The sequence below is a fragment of the Mobula hypostoma genome, chromosome 14 (assembly GCF_963921235.1).
Source record: "Mobula hypostoma chromosome 14, sMobHyp1.1, whole genome shotgun sequence".
In the NCBI taxonomy this organism is placed as follows: domain Eukaryota; kingdom Metazoa; phylum Chordata; class Chondrichthyes; order Myliobatiformes; family Myliobatidae; genus Mobula; species Mobula hypostoma.
The window spans coordinates 50,855,601-50,879,124 of record NC_086110.1 but is presented as its reverse complement, the minus strand read 5'-3'; the positions used below and the strand labels follow the sequence as shown (position 1 = coordinate 50,879,124).

The 23,524-nt window shown below is 40.5% G+C and overlaps 1 long non-coding RNA gene across 1 annotated transcript in view; it reads left to right on the top strand.

Moving 5' to 3' along the window:
- LOC134356522 (uncharacterized) overlaps positions 1-23,524 on the top strand; it is a 129,014-nt gene that overhangs the window by 58,039 nt on the left and 47,451 nt on the right. The window lies entirely within an intron of this gene.

Sequence of the window (23,524 nt, the reverse complement as noted above, 5' to 3'; positions counted from 1 at the left end):
AGAAGTCCGAGGAGAATTGCCAGACTGATTCAAGCTGACAGGTAAGTGATAGTAACTCAAATAAACACGTGTTACAACAGTGGTGTTAGAAGAGCATCTCTGAATGCACAACGCGTTGAACCTTCTGGTGGATGAACTATAGTAGCAGAAGAGCATAACCATACACTCAGTGGCCACTCTATTAGTACAGTAGGTACCTAATAAAATAGATACTAAGTGAATAACAATGCATGTGCTCAGAACTATAATCAGAAACAGGTTGTTATCATTGATATAGGTCGTGAAATTGCAGCAGTAGTACAGTGCAATGCATTTAAAAATTATTACAGGTAACAATAAGAACTATAAAAATCAAAAAACAATAACTAAATAATTAGTGTAAAAAGAGAGCAAAATCAGTTGTCTTACATAGTCTAGTGTAGCCTTATGTGTCTCACTTAGTCTAGTGTAGTTTTGTGTTGTTTCATGTAGCACCATGGTCCTGGAGGAACATTGTTTTGATTTTACTGTATACTGTACCAGCAGCTTATGGTCAAAATGACAATAAAAAGTGACTTGGCTTGACTCAAAGGAGATTTATACAGCCTAATCTCTGCAACATTATTCGCACAGGATTACAGAATGGTTACAGCAAAACGGTAGATCATTCTGCTCATCAGTCCTACTGGCTCAATCCAGCTCATTCCACTCCCTTATCTTCTTCCCACAGTATTGCAAATTCTTTCCTTTTACATACCTATCCAGCTCTCTTCTGAATACCAGAAATAAATTTGCCCCCACTACTTCCCTGGCATTGCATTTCAAACTCTAATCACCTACCTGCATAGACAAAACTCCTCATATTCCACTTTGTATTTTTTGCCAGTCTTCTTCATTTTAAGCCCTTGACCCCATCAGCATTTGGAATAATTTCTCCCTACTTACTCTGACTACACTAGAGATTATGCAGGTCCTGGAAGTCCAGAGTAGCATACACAAAATGCTGGATGAACTTGGCAGATCAGGCAGCATCGATGAAAAATAATAAAAAGTTAAAACCTTTTGTGCTGAGACCTTTCATAATGACTACTCCATCTACAATTTTCATAATCTGATGCCCTTACAACTCCCTCCTCTCCAAGCAAAACTACTTCAATTTCACAATAACTAAACTCCCTCATCCCTGGAATAATTCTGGTGGTTCCTTCTGCACCGCCTGTAATGCCTTCATATTGTTTCCCTAGTTCTAACCTCTTCATCTCAGTCTAACATACAACTTTTCACTTTTACTCTTTCTTTTAGTTTTGAGACAGTTTCCCATCATGCTGCACCTCCTGTTCTATTCCGTGGTCTTTAATGATGAAAAGGCTCTTATGTGGCACTTCATCAAAGGTGATTAGGAAATCCACAATCTCCCCATACCCCACTTTCTCCTCATTGAGCCCCTCCACCACTTCATCAAAGAAGCCTTTCGATCAGTTTGCTTTAAGTAAAATTTTGTGCATTCATACACGGTGGCATAATTTAAAGCTTCTAGCTTCAATTTTAAAGTTAATCCTAAAAGGCTAATAATTTTAGTGTATGAAAATAGAAGACAATAATTATTGGCACTTTCCAAAAGTGTTGCTTTTTGAGAGAAAGTAATTTAGAATCAAATTTGTATTTGTGAGGATTTCATTTTACTGTTAATCAAAATTATAAAATAGTCTCATAAAAAGGTCTTATTATTGAAATGGCTGTTGAAAACAACAAATTCCTCTGAAGCTAATATCAGTAAATCACTCAGTAAAAGTAACTTTGTCACCTTTCTACACATGATTTGCTATTAGTAGACTAAGGTGTAATTTTACAGAATGTAAAATGCAATACTGACACATAATTGCTTTGAATGCTGACATCTTTGACAGGGGACTTGTTTTATTCATATTATGTAAAACAGCGATGGTATTTTACAGCAAATTTAACTTTAAACTTGATCTTAAAATGTGGTTTTTTCCCCTCAACATACCAGAGTTGACGTGAATTTCAATTGTTGCTGTGCTACTTTCTTCAAGCCATTAGATGTAGTTGCAGGAGCCACTAAATTCTCAGGGGTTGCTCCTTAAATCATCCTTTACTGGACAAAGCCTGAAAGAATTCAACATGCTCTTGATCCTTTCTTCCAAATAAATCGTTTCAGAAGATGATAATGGATGAAATGGAATCATTTCAGTCTATTAGTTAAGAATTAACTTTAGAAGTGATCCAGCTACACTCCTGACCAAACTCCAAAAATTTTGGATGGACTACCTACCTCTCCCTTCGCTAATCCATGATTTGCGGAGATTGCAGGTAATCATTATTGAAATAATTTCAATATTTTACAACACAATTTATGTGCAGAATCCATGGAAGTTAAATATTGCTGTACCCTTGTATATTTGCTAAGTGATTATGCATTTTCTGTTGCTAAACTGTCTTTTAAGCACAAAAATATATATCTATTCAATGTTCAATGTCATCTTTAATAACCTCTGAATGGTCAGAACCCATGAACACTACATCCCTACATTCTTTTACATTATTTATTTATTTTATAGTAATTTATAGTAATTTTTTATGTCCTATACTGTACTGCTGCCACAAAAACAACAAATTTCATAACATCCGTCAGTGATAATTAACCTGTTTTGGATGGTACAGGATTCTGTTCAATTTTACATTTTAAAACTAAAGCATTGCATTATCTGAAAACACTGTTGAATCCCTGTGGTGACGTCAGCCATTTGCCATTTGCCATTTGCCCTCGAGGCCTCACTGTCATGCCATCTTGAAAAAATGGAGCAATTCACATGGCGTGACCAGGCCTCCAAAAGCATGTCCTAAGACTTTCCCTATGATGCCTTTTTGATAACACGCTTTCAACTGTTTCTAAATGCTTTAGATGATCAGAAACATTTAACAATATCATAGTGCATTTAAATAATTAAAGATCAGTTAAATAAAATGTTTAACTATTGAAGCATATTTGTCTGACATAATTTAATTAAAAGCATTAATTTTAATTAGGATAAAAAGAAACTCAAACCACATACCTTCCTATCAAGTTTACTGATCCCTACACATGCACGAGGCTCTCCTGCAAACACCAGGCATGGCTAGTGTAAAACTGAGGGCTGGATATAGATAGTACCTGGCTATTCAGCTCCAGGTGATCTGGAATTGCCTCTGAATTTTAATGGAAATCCATTTGCTAGCAGATCTCTTCTAAACCACTGGAATAAATGGAGCTTGTCTCAGGAAGCTCGACATCATCTGGGACCAAGCAAAGGGACACACCCATTCTTATTACCGCCATGGTAACTTAGTTGCAATGTGTGTCATCCACATAATGGACTGCAGTTACTCTTCTGGCTGGTCTGATAGTCCTTCCACCAAGAAGTAGCAGGGCAGCAGTTGCATGGCACTCCATCACGCAGGCTCCTATCCACACCATGCCCTATGCTAACTTGGATACTGTTGCACTTCATTGAGTCTAAACCCTGGTATTCCCTATCCAAGAGCACTATACAAGTTCCTTTTCTGGAGGGTCTATATCCGGTGAATGTGGTGGCTTGCTATCACCTCAAAGAAGCATGAGGATGGCAATTAATGCTATCCTGGCCAAGAAGACTGCAGTACTAAAGAAAGTTAGTTAATGACAGTGTGACTTACAAAACAACTCAATCATTTTCATGACTGCAATGTATTGAATGCTAAGCTTTAATGGACGAAATTGGTCAGTCTTAAATGAGCTGTAACTTCAGAAAAAAGAAACAAGTGATACAAAAATACACAGTTTTTGCTGTTATGAATACTAATTATTGGTGAAAAATCTTTAAAATTTGTTAAATTCAATTTAGAAAAATTTTCTTTCGATGTATCTTCCATGGGACTCTCAGAATATGCATCAAAGTAACAACTATCATTATAAGCACTCAGCACTGTAGCATACCGGCCGTGCTGTAAACCTTAGCTTAGTGTCCATTTATCCTCCACAGTTAAAACTGCACTGAGGATTTCCAGCTGAAAATTAAATGGAATTTGCTGGATCTTGGAAGAAAAAAAATATAAACGCTCTAAGAATATTTTTAAATGAATGCCACACTGAATTGATAAAAGATAACAACTGAAAGAAATGGGTGATGGCAGGTTAATACAGAATGATAGATAATGAAATGGATGAATTCAAGGGCTGAGTGCACAGGGAGGAAATGCCACTTCTAGAACCCAAAATCAAAATCATTGTCATTGGCAGCCTGATGCCTCCTGTGAATCAGAAATTACTAATAAATACATTTTTGGTTCAACTTCTATTCATGTTTTCAAAATTTATACATGAAAATAAACAATTTTGATTTTTTTCAATACCTCTCTTGTGGTTAAGTGTTCTTTGAAAAAACACAATTCTACAGCTTCACCAGAGTTTTCAATTTGTCTCTGGCAATTCAAATTTATGATACATCCACCACTTTCAGAGTACTGAGTAGAGGGATTGAAATCCAGGAATTTGTCTGCCTCATAGTCATAAGTGCTGATGAAAAAGTAAGGTGTTAATCAATTTTACAAACACTTCTGAGTGAGTTAACAACAATTGTTAATAAGTTTTTTGTAGCAAGAACCTTGTGTCCCTAATACTTATTTTCTGACAGGCGTGAATCATTGGTACTATTCACTTGCAGATAAATAAACTGTTAATTACAGCAATGTTTGACCCTGAAGGTTATTGGAAGAGTCAGGTCCATCTGGACTCCGGTCATGAGCAGACTGTCATATAATTCTACGCAAAGCAAACTTTAAACCAACTGACCCAAACTAGGGTCCCACCCACCACCCTCCGAGTTGTTTCAGCAGACTTCTTTTTAAAGCTCAGTGATCAGAAATTTCAGAGAGTCCTCCAAAAAGAGATGTTCCTTTTTTTTTCAGATTAGAATTTCATATATAAATGGAGAAAGGGCTGGCATCCTAAATAGGAAGTTGTGTTTGAGATGTCAATAAGGGCATGAGTCTTCTCTTTGAATGTCTGCACTTCTTGGAGCTCTGGATTACAGCCAAAAATCCCTATTCCAGGTATGAAAACTTTGGTAGGAAACATTGTCACATGGTGTGAGCAGAATATGGTAGGAAACTTTGTCACATGGTGTGAGCAGAATTATCTGCAGCTTAATGTGAAAAATACTGAGGAGCTGGTGGTAGACCTGAGGAGAGCTAAGGTACCAGTGACCCCTGTTTCCATCCAGGGGGTGAGTGTGGACATGGTGGAGTATTACAAATACCTGGGGATACAAATTGACAATAAACTGGACTGGTCAAAGAACACTGAGGCTGTCTACAAGAAGGGTCAGAGCCATCTCTATTTCCTGAGGAGACTGAGGTCTTTTAACATTTGCCAGACGATGCTGAGGATGTTCTACGAGTCTGTGGTGGCCAGTGCTATCATGTTTGCTGTTGTGTGCTGGGACAGCAGGCTGAGGGTAGCAGACACCAACAGAATCAACAAACTCATTCGTAAGGCCAGTGATGTTGTGGGGATGGAAAAGAGGATGCTGTCTAAGTTGCATGCCACCTTGGACAATGTCTCCCATCCACTACATAATGTACTGGTTGGGCACAGGAGTATATTTAGCCAGAGACTCATTCCATCGAGATGCAACACAGAGCGTCATAGGAAGTCATTCCTGCCTGTGGCCATCAAACTTTACAACTCCTCCCTTGGAGGGTCAGACACCCTGAGCCAATAGGCTGGTCCTGGACTTATTTCCTGGCATAATTTATATATTATTATTCAACTATTTATGGTTTTATTACTATTTATTATTTATGGTGCAACTGTAACGAAAACCAATTTCCCCCGGGATCAATAAAGTATGACTATGACTATAGAAGTCATATTTCTCAATAATAGATGGCTTTCCACTTTACTTGGTAGAGCTATTTTTGACTTCTGCAGTCCAATGTTGAGCAGCAAAGTGTCATATGTGGCAGGTAACAGAATAGAAAGCATATAACTATCCTGAAGTAAAGATAATGAAAGTAAGGCTGACTCTGAGTACAAATGTGGGACTTGTAAATCCAAGGCAACAACACAAAATGCTGGAGGAACACAGCAGGCCAGGCAACATCTATGGATAAGTGCACAGTTGACATTTCAGGCTGAGACCCTTCAGCAGGGTTGGGAAAAAAAACGCTGAGGAGCAGATTTAAAAGGTGTGGGAGGGTGAGAAACAGAAGGTGAGGTGAAACCTGAAGGGGGAGTGATGAAGTAAAGAGCTGGGAAGCTGATTGGTGGAAGAGGTAGAGATACAGGGCTGGAGAAGGGGGAGTCTGATAGAAGAGGACAGAAGGCCAGGGAAGAAAGAAAAGGGGGGAGAAGCACCAGAGGGAGGTGATGTGTGGGCGTGGAGATAAGGTGAGAGAGGGAAAAGGGGATGGGGAGGTGAGGGGCAGGGGGAATATTACCGGAAGTTTGAGAAATCGATGTTCATGCTACCAGACAGGTCGGAGGCTACCCAGACAGAATATAAGGTGTTGTTCCTGCATCTTAAGAGTGGCCTCATTGTGACAATAGAGGAGGCCGTGGATTGGCATGTCAGAATGGGAATGGGAAGTTGAATTAAAATGGGTGGCTACTGGGAGATCCCACTTTTTCCAGCAGATGGAGCATAGGTGGTCAATGAAGCAGTCTCCCAATCTACGTCAGGTCTCATCGATATACAGGAGGACACACCGGGAGCACCGGATACAGTAGATGATCCCAACAGTCTCAATGTGAAGTGTCACCTCACCTGGAAGGACTGTCTGGGGCCCTGAATGGTGGTGAGGGAGGAGCTGTAGGGGCAGGAGTAGCACTTGCTCTGCTTGCAAGGATAAGTGCCAGGAGGGAGATCAGTGGGGAGGGACGAATCAACAAGAGAGTTGCATAAAGAGTGATCCCTGTGGAAAGCAGGAAGTGGAGAAGAGGGAAAGGTGTGCTTGGTGGTGGGATCCTTTTGGAGATGGTGGAAGTTGTGGAGAATTATATGCTGGACGTGGAGCTGGTGGGGTGGTGGATGAGGACAAAAGGAACCCTATCCCTGGTGGGGTGGCAAGAGGGTGGGATAAGAGTGTGAAACAGAAGAAATGCAGTTGAGGGCAGTGTTGATGGTGGAGGAAGGGAAGCCCCTTTCTTTGAAGGAGGAGGACACCTCCTTCATTCTGGAATAAAAAGCCTCATCCTGAGAGAAGATGTGGCAGAGATGGAGGAGTTGAGAGAAGGGGATGGCAATCTTACAAATAACAGGGTGGGAGGAGGTATATTCCAGGTAGAGAGTAACCTCCTTCAGTTTACTACTCGATCTTTGCCTACCAAACAAATACAATTGCATACACTTCTTCAAGATTGAAGATGATTAACATTGGAAAATTGGATCATTGTAATATCCCAATTAAGATATATGAATGCTGAAGCTGGAATAAGTTATTTTGCAGAGAACTGATCTATTGCGTCACAAATAGTCAACTGCTACTCAATGGCACTGACTATGTCTACTCCAAAGGCTACCCTAGATCTGAACTACTTGTTGAACATGCTCCTCCTCTTCCTGGACACCCCACTCTGGTCTTCTGCCTGCTCTGGACCTCTTCATTGCCAACTGCTGGTGGGACATTATCCGTCTACACTTTAACATTCCTCTTTTCTATTCCAACTTCACTCCTTCCAAATGTTCGATTCTCCACTTCATCTGCACCATTCCTAATATTTATACTCTATTCTTGGTTATTGCTATATTTATACTCTATTCTTGGTTGGTGCAACTGTAACAAAACCCAATTTCCCTCGGATCAATAAAGTATGACTATGACTATAACCATCAAACCTGCAGATGAGGGAGGTGCTGTAGTAGACTGGCATACTGACCGCTACTTTGCTGAGGCCCACCACCAACTTTCAGACACCTCCTCTTACTTACCCCTTGAACAAGACCCCACTAAGGAACACCAGGCCATTGTCTCCCACACCATCACTAAACTTATTGACTCTGGGGATCTCCTATTCACCGCCACCAAATTCATAGTTCCCCACACCCTGCACCTCCTATTTCTATTTCCTACTCAGGATCCACAAGCACACTTGTCCAAGAAGAGCCATTGTTTCAGCATGTTCCTGTCCCACTGAACTTATATCTGCATACCTTGACTCTGTTTTATCCTCCCTGGTTCAATCCCTTCCTACCTACATCAGTGACACCTCACACGTTCTTGATTTTTTCAAATATTTCAGGTTCCCTGGCCCCCATCATCTTATTTTCACTGTGGATGTCCAGTCCCTATACACCTCCATCCCCCACCAGGAAGACCTCAAAGCTCTCCATTTTTTTTTCTGGGCACCAGACCTAACCAGTTTCCCTCCAGCACCACTCTCCTCCACCTAGTGGAACTTGTTCTCAATCTAAGTAATTTGTCCTTTGGCTCTTCCCACTTCCTTCAAACAAAAGGTGTAGCTATGGGCACTTGCATGAGTCCCAGCTATGCCTGCCTGTTTATCGGCTATGTGGAACAGTCTATGTTGCTAGCCTACACTGGTGACCATTCCACCCTTTTCCTATGCTACATTGATGACTGCATTGGTGCTGCTTCCTGCACTCATGCTGAACTCATCAACTTCATCCACTTTGCCTCCAACTTCCACCCTGCCCTCAAATTCACCTGCTCCATTCTGACACCTCCTTTCCCTTTTTTGATCTCACTGTCTCTAACTCTGGAGATAGCTTATCCACCAATGTCTATTACAAACCCATGGACTCTCACAGCTCCCTGGACTACACTTCACTCCACCCTGCTACTTGTAAAAGTGCCATTCCCTTCTCTCAATTTCTCCATCTCCACCGCATATTGTCTCAGGATGAGGCTTTTCATTCTGGAATGAAGGAGATGTCCTCCTTTTTCAAAGAAGGAGGCTTCCCTTCCTCCACCATCAACACTGCCCCCAACTGCATCTCTTCCATATCACGCACGTCTACTCTTACCCCATCTTCCTGCCTCCCTACCAGAGACAGGGTTCCTCTTGTCCTCACCTACCACCCCTCCACGTGCAGCACGTAATCCTTCAAAACTTCTGCTGCCTCCAATGGGGTCCCACCGCCAAGCGCATTTTTTTCTCCCTATCCACTTTCTGTTTTCCACAGGGATCACTCCCTATGCGACTCCCTTATCCACTTGTCCCTCCCACTGATCTCCCACCTGGCATTTATCCTTGCAAGTGGAACAAATACTACACCTGCTCCTATACCTCCTCCCTCACTACCATCCAGGGCCGTAAATATTCCTTCCAGGTGAGATGACACTTCACCTGTGAGTCTGTTGGGGTCATTTACTGTATCCTGTGCACCTGGTGTAGCCTCCTGTATATTGGGGAGACTCAACGTAGGTTTGGAGACTGCATCACTGAACATCTGCGCTCCATCTGCCAGAATAACTGGGATCTCCCAGTGGCCACCCATTTTAATTCTACTTCCCATTTCCATTCCAAAATGCCCATCCATGGCCTCCTCCACTGTCGAAATGAGGCCACACTTAGGTTGGAGGAACGATACCTTATATTCCGTTTGGGTAGCCTCCAACCTGATGACATGAACATCAATTTCTCAAACTTACAGTAATGCCCCCCCTTTCACCATTTCCCATCCCCTTTTCCTTCCTTCATTTTATCTCCTTGCCCACGCATTGCCTCCCTCTGGTGCTCCCCCCTCTTTTTCTTTCTTCCATAGTCTTCTGTCTCTTTCACCAATCAACTTCCCAGGTTTTTACTTCATCCCTCCCCCTCCAAATTTCACATCACCTGGTGTTCCTCTCTTCCGTCACCCCACCTTGAAATCTACTCCTCAGCTTCTTTTCTCCAGTCCTGCCGAAAGGTCTCGGCCCAAGATATCGACTGTACTTTTTTCCATAGATGCTGCCAGGCCTGCTGAGTTCCTTCAGCATTTTGTGTTTGATGCTCGGATTTCCAGCATCTGCAGATCTTCCCTTGCTTGTGTGTGAGGAGTAGCTTCTTCAGATAAATTTCCCGCATTTGTCAAATCATCCCTGTGATCTGTTGTCCTGTAACTTGTTACTTTTCAAGGGATAGTTTTGAACTTATTGCTCCAGAGACAGTATGAGAGTTAATGAAGACATTGTTGGGACATTCTACCACTTGTCTTAATGAAGGCTAATACTCTACTGCAGCACAGAGGAAGATTTGCATTGTTGGAGATGTTGCCTTTCGGATTAGACATTATGCCAAGACCCTGAACATGATTTATGAAGACGTTGCCAGCAGGAGGGGTTAGCCAGATGAAGCCTAGGAAGAAATGAACAAGAAGCATTATCCATAGTGAGATAGCTGATAAATATTGTTATCTATCACTCATCAATATTAAAGCTAATTATTTGGTATTGCTGGAGGTTGCTATATTAACATTGGATGCTGTAGTTCCTGAAGTGCTTTGAGAGATCTTGAAAGGGGCATTAAGGACGTCATATATGCTGGGTCAGATTTTCTGAACGATATGAGTTTTGGCAATTAAAGCTCCTGTTTGAAAGAGGATAAAACCACATAAATAAACTGAAATCTATATGCTTCTGATAAGGATGTTTTCCAAGCACTTTACAGAAATATCGTCCCTCCTTTCCTATCACCTCATCAAATTCTAAAGCAGTCACTTCAAATACCAAGGGATTCCCAGCTATTCTTGGGGAAAACATTTAGGTGTCGGTTTAGCTTGCTTGAGGTACCATCTGGAATATAACATTTGTATGTAAATTCTACTGCAAATGGAGTCTTGATTTGATCCTCCTGAAAAACAATTGCTTTGATTAAAATCCAGCAAAGAATCCTGCTCTGGGAAAAGGAAGAAATAAGCAGGTCAGGATCAGAATCAGAATCAGGTTTACTATCAATGAAATATGGCATGAAATTTGTTGCTTTATGGCAGCAGTACAGTGCAAGACATAAAAAAAATCCTACAAGTTACAAAAATAAATATTTTTAGGACACATATCAGTTTGCAGTTTAGGACACGTACAGAGGCATGTAAAAGTTTGGGCACCCCGATCAAAATTTCTGTTACTGTGAATAGCTAAGCGAGTAAAAGATCAACTCATTTCCAAAAGGCATAAAGTTAAAGATGACACATTTCTTTAATATTTTAAGCAAGAAAACTTTTTTTATTTCCATCTTTTACAGTTTCAAAATAACAAAAAAGGAAAAGGGCCTGAAGCAAAAGTTTGGGCACCTTGTATGGCAGTACTTAGTAACACCCCCTTTGGAAAGTATCACAGCTTGTAAATGCTTTTTGTAGCCAGCTAAGAGTTTTGCAATTCTTGTTTGGGGGATTTTCACCCATTCTTTCTTGCAAAAGGCTTCTAGTTCTGTGAGATTCTTGGGGCGTCTTGCAAGCACTGCTTTTTTGAGGTCTATCCACAGATTCTCGACAATGTTTAGGCCAGGGGACTGTGAGGACCATGGCAAAACCTTCAGCTTGCACCTCTTGAGGTAGTCCATTGTGGATTTTGAGGTGTGTTTAGGTTCATTATCCTGTTGTAGAAGCCATCCTCTTTTCATCTTCGGCTTTTTTTTACAGACGGTGTGATGTTTGTTTCCAGAATTTGCTGGTATTTAATTGAATTCATTCTTTCCTCTACCAGTAAATGTTCCCCGTGCCACTGGCCGCAACACAAGCCCAAAGCATGATCGATCCACCCCCGTGCTTAACAGTTGGAGAGGGGTTCTTTTCATGAAATTCTGCACCCTTTTTTCTCCAAATGTACCTTTGCTCATTGCGGCCAAAAAGTCCTATTTAACGTCATCAGTCCACAGGACTTGTTTCTCAAATGTATCAGGCTTGCTTAGATGTTCCTTTGAACCTTTTGAATAGAACTTCTTGGAAGCAGAAGTTGGTGGTTGAAGCTTAATTCTCTGAATGGAGAGTGCTTTAGGGGTTGGTGTTGGGACCCTTATTAATTGTTAGTTATATAACTGATTTGAAGGTGAATGCACAAGACTTGATTAGTAAATTTGGGGACAACGTGAAATTAGAAGGCTCAAAATGTTGACTCTTTATTCCTTTCCATTGATGCTGCCTGATCTGTTGAGTTCCTCCAGTGTTTTGTGTGTGTTACTGTGAAACTAGGAGGTGCTGTTGATAGTGAAGAAAGTTATCGTAGATTACAGGTGGATCTTGATCAGTTAGGGAAGAGGGCTGAGGAGTGGCGAATGGATTTAAATACAGACAACTGTGAGGTGAAGCAATTTGGAAAGTAAACCGCCATAGGACTTGTGTTGTGGTTTAAGTAAGAACTAGGAAGTGTAGTGGAATAGTAAGATGTAGGAGTTCAACAGTTGTAGAAGGGTGATAAAGGTGTTTAGCACACAGGCCTTCATCGGTCAGGCTCTGAGCATAGGAGATGGGCCATTGTGATGTAGTTGTGTATATAATTGGCGAAGCTGTGCTTGGACAACGGTACAGGGCTTTGGTCACATTATTGCAGGAAAGATGTGGTTAAACTGTTGCTGAGCGGCATGGCTCAACGGGACAGAAAGGCTGGTTCTGCGCTGTACCTCAATAATTTTTTAAAAAACTGGAATAAGTGCAGAATAGATTTAAGAGGATGCTGACAGGGCTAGAGGGCCTGAGTCATAGGGAGAGGTTGTTCAGACTAGATCTTATTGCATAGAACGTGGGAGCGTGAAAGTTGGCCTTATAGACGTGTGTAGAACTATTAGAGGCATAGATAAGGTCAATAGGAACAACCACTTTCTCAAGATAAGGAAGTCAAAAATTAGGGGTATAGATTTTGTGTGAGAAGGGAAAGATGTAAAACGATCCTAAGGTCTTTTGTCTTCACACAGAGGGTGGTCAGTATTATGAGCTCCTGGAGGATGTGGCTGGGGCAGGTACAACAGAATAATTAAAAAAAAACACTTGCATATGTTCACAGAGAGGCAGCATTTGGGGTGGGCAAATGCAGGATATTGGGATGAACTTGGTGGGCACTCTGGTTGTTGTGGACTTGTTGGACCAAAGGGTTTGTATCCATCCTATGTTGTTCTATGATTGTATGACTCTAAGGATTTCCATAGGCCCCCATGGGTCTCAGTGGCAGAGGAATTCTGTGGTCTTGCAAACCCCTGAGATAAGTTCTTCTTTATCTCAGTCTTAAAAGGGCTCTCAATTATCCTGATACCATGCTCTCTGGTACTGGATTCTCCCATGAGAGGTCCTTATTCTTATTGTTTAACCCATCTAGTCTCCAATGATTTTTACATGTTTCAATAGATGGTTTCTCATTGCTCCAAAGTGTACGGTAAAAATCTCTTCAGTGTTTCCTTGTTGAAAAGACCCTGGATCATCCTAATAAATCTCCTGTAACCTTCCTAGAATGAAATGATGTATTTCTTTAAATAAGGGACCAAAACAGTTCACTTTATTTCACTAGTCCTTCAGTTCACTAGTCCTTTGTACTGTTGAGTAAGACCTCCCCACTTTTACATTCCAACACGCTCAAAAAAAAAATCCAACACTCCATTAGCTACTGCACCTGTGTGATAGCTCTTGTGTGTGTTCTACACAGTGACTGCCAAATCCCTCAACATTTTAACATTTTTCTCCAGTTAAATAACTTTGCTCTTTTGTCTTTTTCTTCTAAAATGAACCACTTCATGTTTTCCCACGTCATATTCTACTTGCCAATTATTTTGACCACACACCTAACTTATCAGTATCTCTCTGGAAAGTTACTTGTATTCATCTTACAAGGTGCCTGACCACCAATTTTGTGACTTCAGTAAATCTAACTACTGTATCTTGTTCCCTCCAGTTCGTAAAATATATTGTAAACCGTTGTAGCCCAGCTTTGATTCCTCTGGCATAGCTTCCCTTCCATCTTGGCTTTCCTTGATTTGATTGATTTTCCAAGTGTGTTCTTACTTTTTTAATAACTGGTTGACATTTCTTAGAGAAAGACGGTGGCCTAATCAGCCTGCTTTTTGCAGCTCTCCCTTTCTGAATAGAGATGTCATGATTTCAGCTTTCCAGTCTGACACCTCCCCAGTTTCAAAGGATATTTTGGAAGATAATTACCCTGGCATCCACTATTTTGACAGCCACTTCTGTTGGGATCCCGCGATGTAAACCATCCAGGTCAGGGGTCTTATCAACCCCGTCCTACAAAACTGTGTCAATGAATGGGAGTCCCACTTAGTGTACAATAGTTTAAAGATAATTCAGATTCTTGTACTTTTTTCTTGTGTATGTGTAAATGAGGACATCAAATCCTAACAGGTAGCATAGTTGTTTCATGTGCTTTCAGATGTTGAAATTGAAAATTACTTCAGATGAAAAGAAGTCTCTGTTGACAACCCCATTAAAATCAATTGAAAATTTACTTTGAATGAATGAGCTATTCACTATACATTAGATATATGGACAAGTATAGATTAGCTCATTAAAAGAATTTCCTCTCCCACTTGCAGTAAAGCTCAGTCCATTATCTTTCAAAGATATTAATGTGTAAGGCCACTATTAATTATATTTCATTTAGAAGTCTTCAGCAAAATTGTCTCTATTTTACATTGTATCTCACTATTTTCTTTTTAAAAGAGATGCAATGCCAAGACTTTAATAACACTTCTGTGTGGATAGAATCTAAGCTAGTTCCAAATCACTAATGTACATGAACATAAAATTTAAACACACAACATTGAATTTGGCATACTTTTCACAGCAGCCTGCTATGCAAACGGCATTGAAATATGGTCCACGTTGCAGAGTGCCTCAAAGCACGTTGTAATAGAGTCCAGGCTGTTATCATTACTGGCAAACTGAACATTCTCACAGCAGGTTTTCTAAGTTAGATTGCCCCCTGCTGCTTGTATATAATTGAAAGAATAGAAAACATTATTGGATATCTGCCATAATCTAAAGCATTTTCAAAATAGGAGAATATTCTGATCTGTTTTAAATGTATTTCAGAACAATTTGCACAATGCTTTAAATTGCTTTAAAACAGTTGTAATATTACATTAGGTCTGGCAATTTCTATATAGGCATCTAAAGTGAAAACTGCACACCTTCTACACGTTCAAAATGAAGTAATCTACTGGGGGAAAGATCTACAATATAATGCAAGTGGAATTCCAACACCATGCATAAGAGAAGGATATAGGTGTCTTATTCATGTGGCAAAGAGATTGTGTTAGCATTTAATACATTAGCTTTAGTCACCAGTGAGCTGAATGAAAAAAATATAAAGCAGAGTTAATGCACTGAAGTATTTTATTAACTTATTGGATTTTGGCCCTGACGTCAGCACTAACACTGCAATTCACTAGGTATCCTTGCACAATTTCTTATAATGCTAGGAGCATTATAAGAAAGGTGGATGAGCTTAAAGCATGGATTGATACCTGAAAGTTTGATGTGGTAGTTATTAGTGAAACGTGGTTACAGGAGGGGTGTGATTGGCAACTAAATATTCCTGGATTTAATTGCTTCAGGTGTGATAGAATCAGAGGAACAAGAGGGGGATGTGTTGCATTGCTTGTCAGAGAAAGTATTACAGTGGTGCTCTGGCAGCCTAGATTAGAGGGCTTGTCTAGGGAAGCTACTTGGGTGGAATTGAGGAATGGGAAAGGTGTATTTTAGACCATCAAATGGGGACCGAGAATTAGAGGAGAAAATTTGTAAGGAGATAGCAGATATTTGTAGTAAGCACAAGGCTGTGATTGTGGGAGATTTTAATTTCCCACACATAGACTGGGAAGCCCATACTGGAAAAGGGCTGGATGGAGTAAGAGTTCAGCACGGACTAGAAGGGCCGAGATGGCCTGTTTCGGTGCTGTAATTATTATATGGTTATATGGTTTGGAGTTTGTAAAATGTGTACAGGATAGTTTTTTGCAGCAATACATAGAGGTACCAACTAGAGAAGGTGCAGTGTAGGATCTCCTGTTAGGGAATGAGATAGGTCAGGTGACGGAGGTTTGTGTTGGGGAGCACTTATCTGGATAGACGGGGTCTGTTTAGGAACAGTCAACATGGATTTGTGCGTGGAAGGTCATGTTTGACAAATCTTATTGAATTTTTTGAAGAGGTTACTAGGAAAGTTGGTGAGGGTAAAGCGGTGGATGTTGTCTATATGGACTTCAGTAAGGCATTTGACAAGGTTCCACATGGAAGGTTAGTTAGGAAGGTTCAATCGTTAGATATTAATATTGAAGTAGTAAAATTGATTCAGCAGTGGCTGGATGGGAGATGCCAGAGAGTAGTGGTGGATAACTGTTTGTCAGATTGGAGGCCGGTGACTAGTGGTGTGCCTCAGGGATCTGTACTGGGTCCATGTTGTTTGTCATATACATTAATGATCTGGATAATGGGGTGGTAAATTGGATGAGTAAGTATGCAGCTGATACTAAGATAGGTGGAGTTGTGGATAATGAAGTAGGTTTTCAAAGCTTGCAGAGATTTAGACCAGTTAGAAGAGTGGACTGAAAGATGGCAGATGGAGTTTAATGCTGATAAATATGAGGTGCTACATTTTGGTAGGACTAATCAAAATAGGACATACATGGTAAATGGTAGGGCACTGAAGAATGCAGTAGAACAGAGGGATCTAGGAATAATGGTGCATAGTTCCCTGAAGGTGGAATCCCATGTGGATAAGGTGGTGAAGAAAGTTTTTGGTATGCTGGCCTTTATTAATCAGAGCATTGAGTATAGGAGTTGGGATGTAATGTTGAAATTGTATAAGGCATTGGTGAGGCCAAATTTGGAGTATTGTGTACAGTTCTGGTCACTGAATTATAGGAAGGATGTCAACAAAATAGAGAGAGTACAGAGAAGATTTACTAGAATGTTACCTAGGTTTCATCACCTAAGTTACAGAGAAAGGTTGAACAAGTTGGGTCTTTATTCTTTGGAACGTAGAAGATTGAGGGGGGACTTGATAGAGGTACTTAAAATTATGAAGGGGATAGGTAGAGTTCACGTGGATAGGCTATTTCCATTGAGAGTGGGGGAGATTCAAACAAGAGGACATGAGTTGAGAGTTAAAGGGCAAAAGTTTAGGGGTAACATGAGGGGGAACGTCTTTACTCAGAGAGTGGTAGCTGTGTGGAACGAGCTTCCAGCAGAAGTGGTTGAGGCGGGTTCGATGTTGTCATTTAAAGTTAAATTGGATAGATATATGGACAGGAAAGGAATGGAGGGTTATGGGCTGAGTGCAGGTTGGTGGGACTAGGTGAGAGTAAGCGTTTGGCATGGACTAGAAGGGCTGAGATGGCCTGTTTCCGTGCTGTAATTGTTATATGGTTATATATGGTTATAATCTCAGGCTTCAAATGTATGACACCCGTGATACCTTACACCATGCTGCCTCTGACAGGACTTCTCATGGAATGAAAGCAGTTCTCATGCTAGGGTACCTGCTCATTGTTCCTGCACTGGGTAATACCTACATAAACATGGCTGTCTCCACTTAAATGGGTGAAAGAAATTAAGGAAATGTGCTGATTATTTATTAACTATTTTCAATTGCTTTATAGATTTGAATTGTAAAGATAATATTTTAAGTTTTTAGCAATGTGTCAGACATTCAGAGTAGTGATGGTCTTGACGAATGGTGAACCAGCTATGAAGTGAAGTTGAGCTTAGAGTCATGGAGTCATGGCACACTACAGAAACAGGCCCTTCAGCCCATCTAGTCTGTGCCAAACCATTAATTTGCCCAGTCCTCCATCAACTTGCACCCAGACCATAGCCCTCCATACCCCTCCCAACCATGTACCTATCCAAATTTCTCTTCAGTGTTGAAATCGACCCTGCATCCAGCACTTGTGGTGGCAGCTCGTAAAACACTCTCACCGCCATCTGAGTGAAGAAGATCTCCCTCATGTTCCCCTTAAGCTTTTCACCTTTAACCCATGACCCAACCTCAGTGGATACATCCTGCTTACATTTGCCCTATCTATATCCCTCATAATTTTGTATACCTCACTCAATCTCCTCTCATTCTTCTATGTTCTCAGGAATAAAGTCCTAACCTATTCAACCTTTCCCTATAACTCAGGTCCTCAAGCCCTGGCACCATCCTTGTACGTTATTGCCATGTGCACAAATGAGGTGCGGGTACAATGATAAATGTGCTAGCTGTATCTGAGTGCAGTTGGCTGGCTTCCTTCAATCCCCTCCCAGGCTGTAGTCAACCACACCAAACTGTTGCTAGTTGAGGAGCCAGCAGAAGTAGCTATCAGGGCCCCAGCTGGAACAAACAGCATTGTCCTTGACTAGCACCGAGTGATTTTGGAAATTTTGCTCCATTATCAGTATTGGTTTGCAATGTTAGTTGCAAATGATCAATCTGTGTTCCATTTATTAACAAATCATTGTCCGATAGTAGTATATGGCATTATTGATAAGCAGGACCGGTCGACAGCACTGATTTATAGATTGTGCACAAAGTGTTAGGTAAAAGAATTAACATTTTTGCAGAAGAAAATTGGTTTAATAATCAGAATTGTGCGTTTAATGTAATTCTTATTATTGTCATAATTATTGAAGAACGCAAGTTATCTGGCCGTTGAAGCCTACCATGTTATGTTTTGTAACTTCAAAACTTTGAATTAATTCCAAGAAACTCACAGGAGTCTGAAAATACGGGTGTAGTTCGAGGTTATCTTAAGTGAGGCACACACACATACCATGTAGTAGCGTGATTATATATGTAATTAACATATTTTACATAAAACCCATAATTAATTATTTAAATGAACGAGAATGCTTAATCAAACAATATATATACAAGATTACTCAAATATTATGGAGATATTAAATACACAACACTTCTCCCTGCTTAGCTATAAACTCCAACTCAATAGAGAATGCATCTCAACTACGTTTGTATATACACAGAATATTATATAATACCACAGTATAGTTAGTTTTAAATTGTCCCATTCAGGCCTAAAGATTTAATCGCCGTGGACGATATGTTACTCTTGTGGGATAACATCTTTCCTGACAAGGAGGCTCCCTCTGCTTGGCAGGTAGACTTGTGGCTGTGAAACAATCTCATGTTTTGGCGTCTCTTCTGTGGTGACCCAGAGTTGATTCTGGAATTGCAGGAAGTTAATCTGACATCTCTAGACAACTTTCTTCTTCTTTTTTCTCTCTGAACCTACTTTGATTTCTTTCTTTTTCTTTCTCATGTTCCTTCTCTCTTCCTTTCTCATTCACATTCTTTCTCTTCATCTCCTCCCTCTTTTTTTCTTCTTCTGGTTTGTGCATCTTGATCTTGGGAAGATGCATTTAGTTCACTGGAGTATTCCCTTATTAATCCTTCTATTGATCTCTAACCTGATCCCTCTTCTTTGTTTCCACTTCCACATCATCATCTGATGAATCCTCTGTTTTTGTATCTCCATCGACTCCTTTCTTTTGGCCTTCCGTTCATCCAGCTGGGCTTTGGTCTTTGCATCTACTTTTACAAGCAGCTTTTTGTCTCCCATTTGAAGTTCATGCAATAACCTTAAAGCATGCAGAATAGATTTTGTTTCTTTATACTCACGAAAGCTGAATGCTTGCAACTTTCTTGAAGCTCTCTGCACTCTCTTCCAGCTTAAAACCAAGCTGTATTTCACAAGTAAGTGCCTGATTAACATATCAGAAGCTTTCTCTGACATGGTGCCTTCACAAACTGTTGTAGTCGGGCTACTGCCTTCATCACTTTCATGCTTCTTCTGAGCAGCATGGTCCTTCCTTGATCCAATAGGCTTTCCAATCCAGGGCACAGAGTTTGGCACCAACACCTGTTTGTCCTCTGTTGAGCAATGGTTCATGGTGTTCGGCATGGAGACAGTTATGGCATCATTCAGTACATTTCTCAATTTCTCAATTTGCTTTCAGTCTCAATTTCCAACCTGATGGCATGAACATCGACTTCTCTAACTTCCGCTAATGCCCCACCTCCACCTTGTACCCCATCTGTTACTTATTTTTATACACACATTCTTTCTCTCACTCTCCTTTTTCTCCCTCTGTCCCTCTGAATATACCTCTTGCCCATCCTCTGGGTCCCCCCCCCTTGTCTTTCTTCCCGGACCTCCTGTCCCATGATCCTCTCGTATCCCTTTTTCCTATCTCCTGTCCAGCTCCATCCCTCCCCCTCCTATCTTCTCCTACCATTTTGGATCTCCCCCTCCCCCTCCAACTTTCAAATCCCTTACTCACTCTTCCTTCAGTTAGTCCTGACGAAGGGTCTCGGCCTGAAACGTCGATTGCACCTCTTCCTAGAGATGCTGCCTGGCCTGCTGCATTCACCAGCAACTTTTATGTGTGTTGCTTTCAGTTGGCTTCATTGCAGGGATGTGGCATGCAAATGGTGGATGGATCTCCATTAAGTAGTCGTTGTCTCAGCCAATCACACCCCCACAATGCTGGTCCTTCTATTTTCTAACACATACAATCTCAATGTGGTTTGTTGGTTCTTGCATTTCACAGTTACAGATGTCATTCCCACAGGAAAGATCTTTTCTCCAGTATCTGAATATCTGCAAGCTTCACTTTAGTATCTTTAAAATCTGTTCAAACTCATCTTGTGGAATGACTGAAACAGCTGAGCCAGTGTCCAATTTCATTTTAATTAATTTGCATTTCACTTCTGGCGTAAGCCATATTGCTTGTCTGCTGTTAGTTTCCACATTGTAAATCTCAAGGGTACTCAGTCTTATGTCACGCTCATCCTTGTCAATATTTTTTATCAACAGCATGCAGATTAGTGCTGTTTTTGAAACCACAACTTGACTTTCTTTTAGCTTTTTCTCTTCCCTGAACAGTCCATTTATTTTTGTCTACCTGCATGCTCTTTGTACATGACCTGCTTGCTTGCATTTTCTCCAAGTTTCACATTTAGATCTGCATTTATTTGGTGTATGTGAGCCCCTGTCACAATGATAACACAGTTTGTTCAGCCAGCTGGGTTCTGTTTAGACGTTCCAATTTTGTTCACATTCACTTTCACTCCTGACTGCCAATCAATTGCATCTCTGTCTGCAGTTTCCATTAAAACAGCGATTTCCATTGCTCATTTGATTGAAAGCTGTGCTTTAGTTAGGAGCCATTTTTGAAGGCTTTCTTTTAAGATTCCACAAACTAAACAATCTCTCAGTGTCCATTAAGCCCATTACTGAACTGACAATATTTAGACAATCGCTTCAATTCAGGCACAAACGCTGAAATGGACTCCCCTTCTTTTTGATTCCACTTATTCCTAAAGCATTCTGCAATCATCAGTGGCTTTGGTTCTAAATGTTCCTGTATTACTCTTACAACAGCAGCAAAGTTCATTTGATGGTTTGATTGGGGCAGTCAATCTTCAAAGTAAATTTTAAGCCCAATGCACTTAGTAAAATGGCACTCACTTCTCATTGGCTATTTCATTTGCTTCAAAATACCGTTCCAATAGTTCAGTTAACTGAACCAATTACCCATTGTGTAATCTGATTTTTCTTAATGATTATTATCACCTCGTACTCATTCTTTTTAAATCTGTGAATTCCTTCACTTTCTTTTTAGATCATTCCTGTCCTCCTTCCCAATGAACATGCTTAAAACTTGATCGTCTCCATGCGCTGGACTGGGTATTTTTAAATTTGACATTCCACTGTGGTTTTTTTTTTCTTCAAATGTCTTCCTGCGCTTTAATAGGTCAGTAGCCGTGTTGGGTTTGTTTTAAAAATACTTTGTTACCAATGTTATGTTTGTAACTCCTATTTTCAAAAAACTCATGGGAGTCTGAAAATATGGGTGTAGTTCAAGTTTACTTTAAATAAGGTGCGCATGTATCACATGGCAGTGTGATGCTGTATGCAATTAACATAATTTTACTACACGTGTAATCCATAATTTATTTAAACAAACAAGAATGCTTCATCAAATAATAAATGTACAAGATGACACAAATATTATTGAAATATTAAATACACAACATACCCCACCATTCAACATGACCCTGGCTAATTTGCCCAGGCCTTGTTTCTTCTTCTTTTCAGTTCCCCACAGCTCTCTATTCCCGAATCTCTTAAATATTTATTCTTTTCCGTGGATTGTCACCTTGTCATGGTGGAGAAGCTTGTGTGGTCCTGTGATCCCGAGAGCAATGCTGGCTGGAGCTATGGTCCTGGTGGGGTCACCCATGGCGGTAAGGTCGAGGGTGAGGTCCCTGACAAAGAACAATCCGACCAAGACCTCAACGGTGGAACAGGCAGACGAAGTTACTTCAAACTCAACGGCTGTGAAGGCGGATGAAGGCTGCAACAAATCCATCAGCTCCAATCGTCGTGGCTTCCATGCCATTAGAATCAGTTGGTTGATTTGTGAAGTATCGTGTGCTTCTTGGAGTGCAACATCAAGTACACGTTAAACAAATACACGCACAGGCGTCTTCACTCTGTGGCCCACTTCTTCAGAACGAAGACCATCATCCTCGACCTTGAGGGATAGCCACGACAACAGGAAATACTTATTAGTCACCCCTCTAAATATCTCCACCATTCTAACCTCCACAACTTAGTGGAGTAGAAGAAGTCTAGAGATTTGCCATCTCCTGTGATGAGAAATTCCTACATTCTTTCATTTTGAATGACTATTCCCATATCTTTGAACTACACCCCCTGATTTAGCACCCTGTCACTGGTGGAAAACATCAGTTTTGTCATTGCCTCCTATGATCATATATACAGGTCCACAATCCCTTATCCGAAATTCTGAAATCCAAAAAGCTCCAAAAATTGAAGTTTTTCACCAATAGCTGACATCACTGAGATGTGACGTAGCAGCACTAGTAGAGACCGCCAGACAAGACGTCAGTTGTGGCTCAGCGCTCGTACTGGCTACACGTGCATTTGCTGTTCGCTGATATTTTGTGTTTACTGTTGACTGTGTTTAATTTCACTGTGAAAATGTCAAAAAGGGCTGCAGATACCCCTGTGGGTAACAATGAGAAAAAGAGAAGGAAGCATCTATCATTATCAATAACGCAGAAAGTGGAGTTATTGCAGAAGCTTGATTGTGGTGTGTCTGTGCTGCATCTTACTGAAGAAAATAGTGTCGGAACTACCACTGTATATGATTTAAATAAACAGAAAGACAAGTTACTGAAGTTTTATAGTGACAGTGGTGTTCTACATTTACTTCAATAAGTCATTTACCATGTGTTTGACTCGGTTCGTTTGGAGCTGTATATTTTTATGTTTTATTGAATGTTATTTCTTGTCATTATTCCCTAAACAATACAGTGTAATAACTAATTACATAGCATTTACGTTGTATTAGGTATTATAAGTAATCTAGAGATGATTTAAAATATACGGGAGGATGTGTGTAGGTCGGGATTATTGTATTACAGTAAGATTACAATCAATCTTCTGGACTCCAAAAGTATATATATATTTTTTTAGGTGTTCATAACCTGACAACTGTTTCATTCTGCGATTTAGCCTCTGAATCGCTTTCGG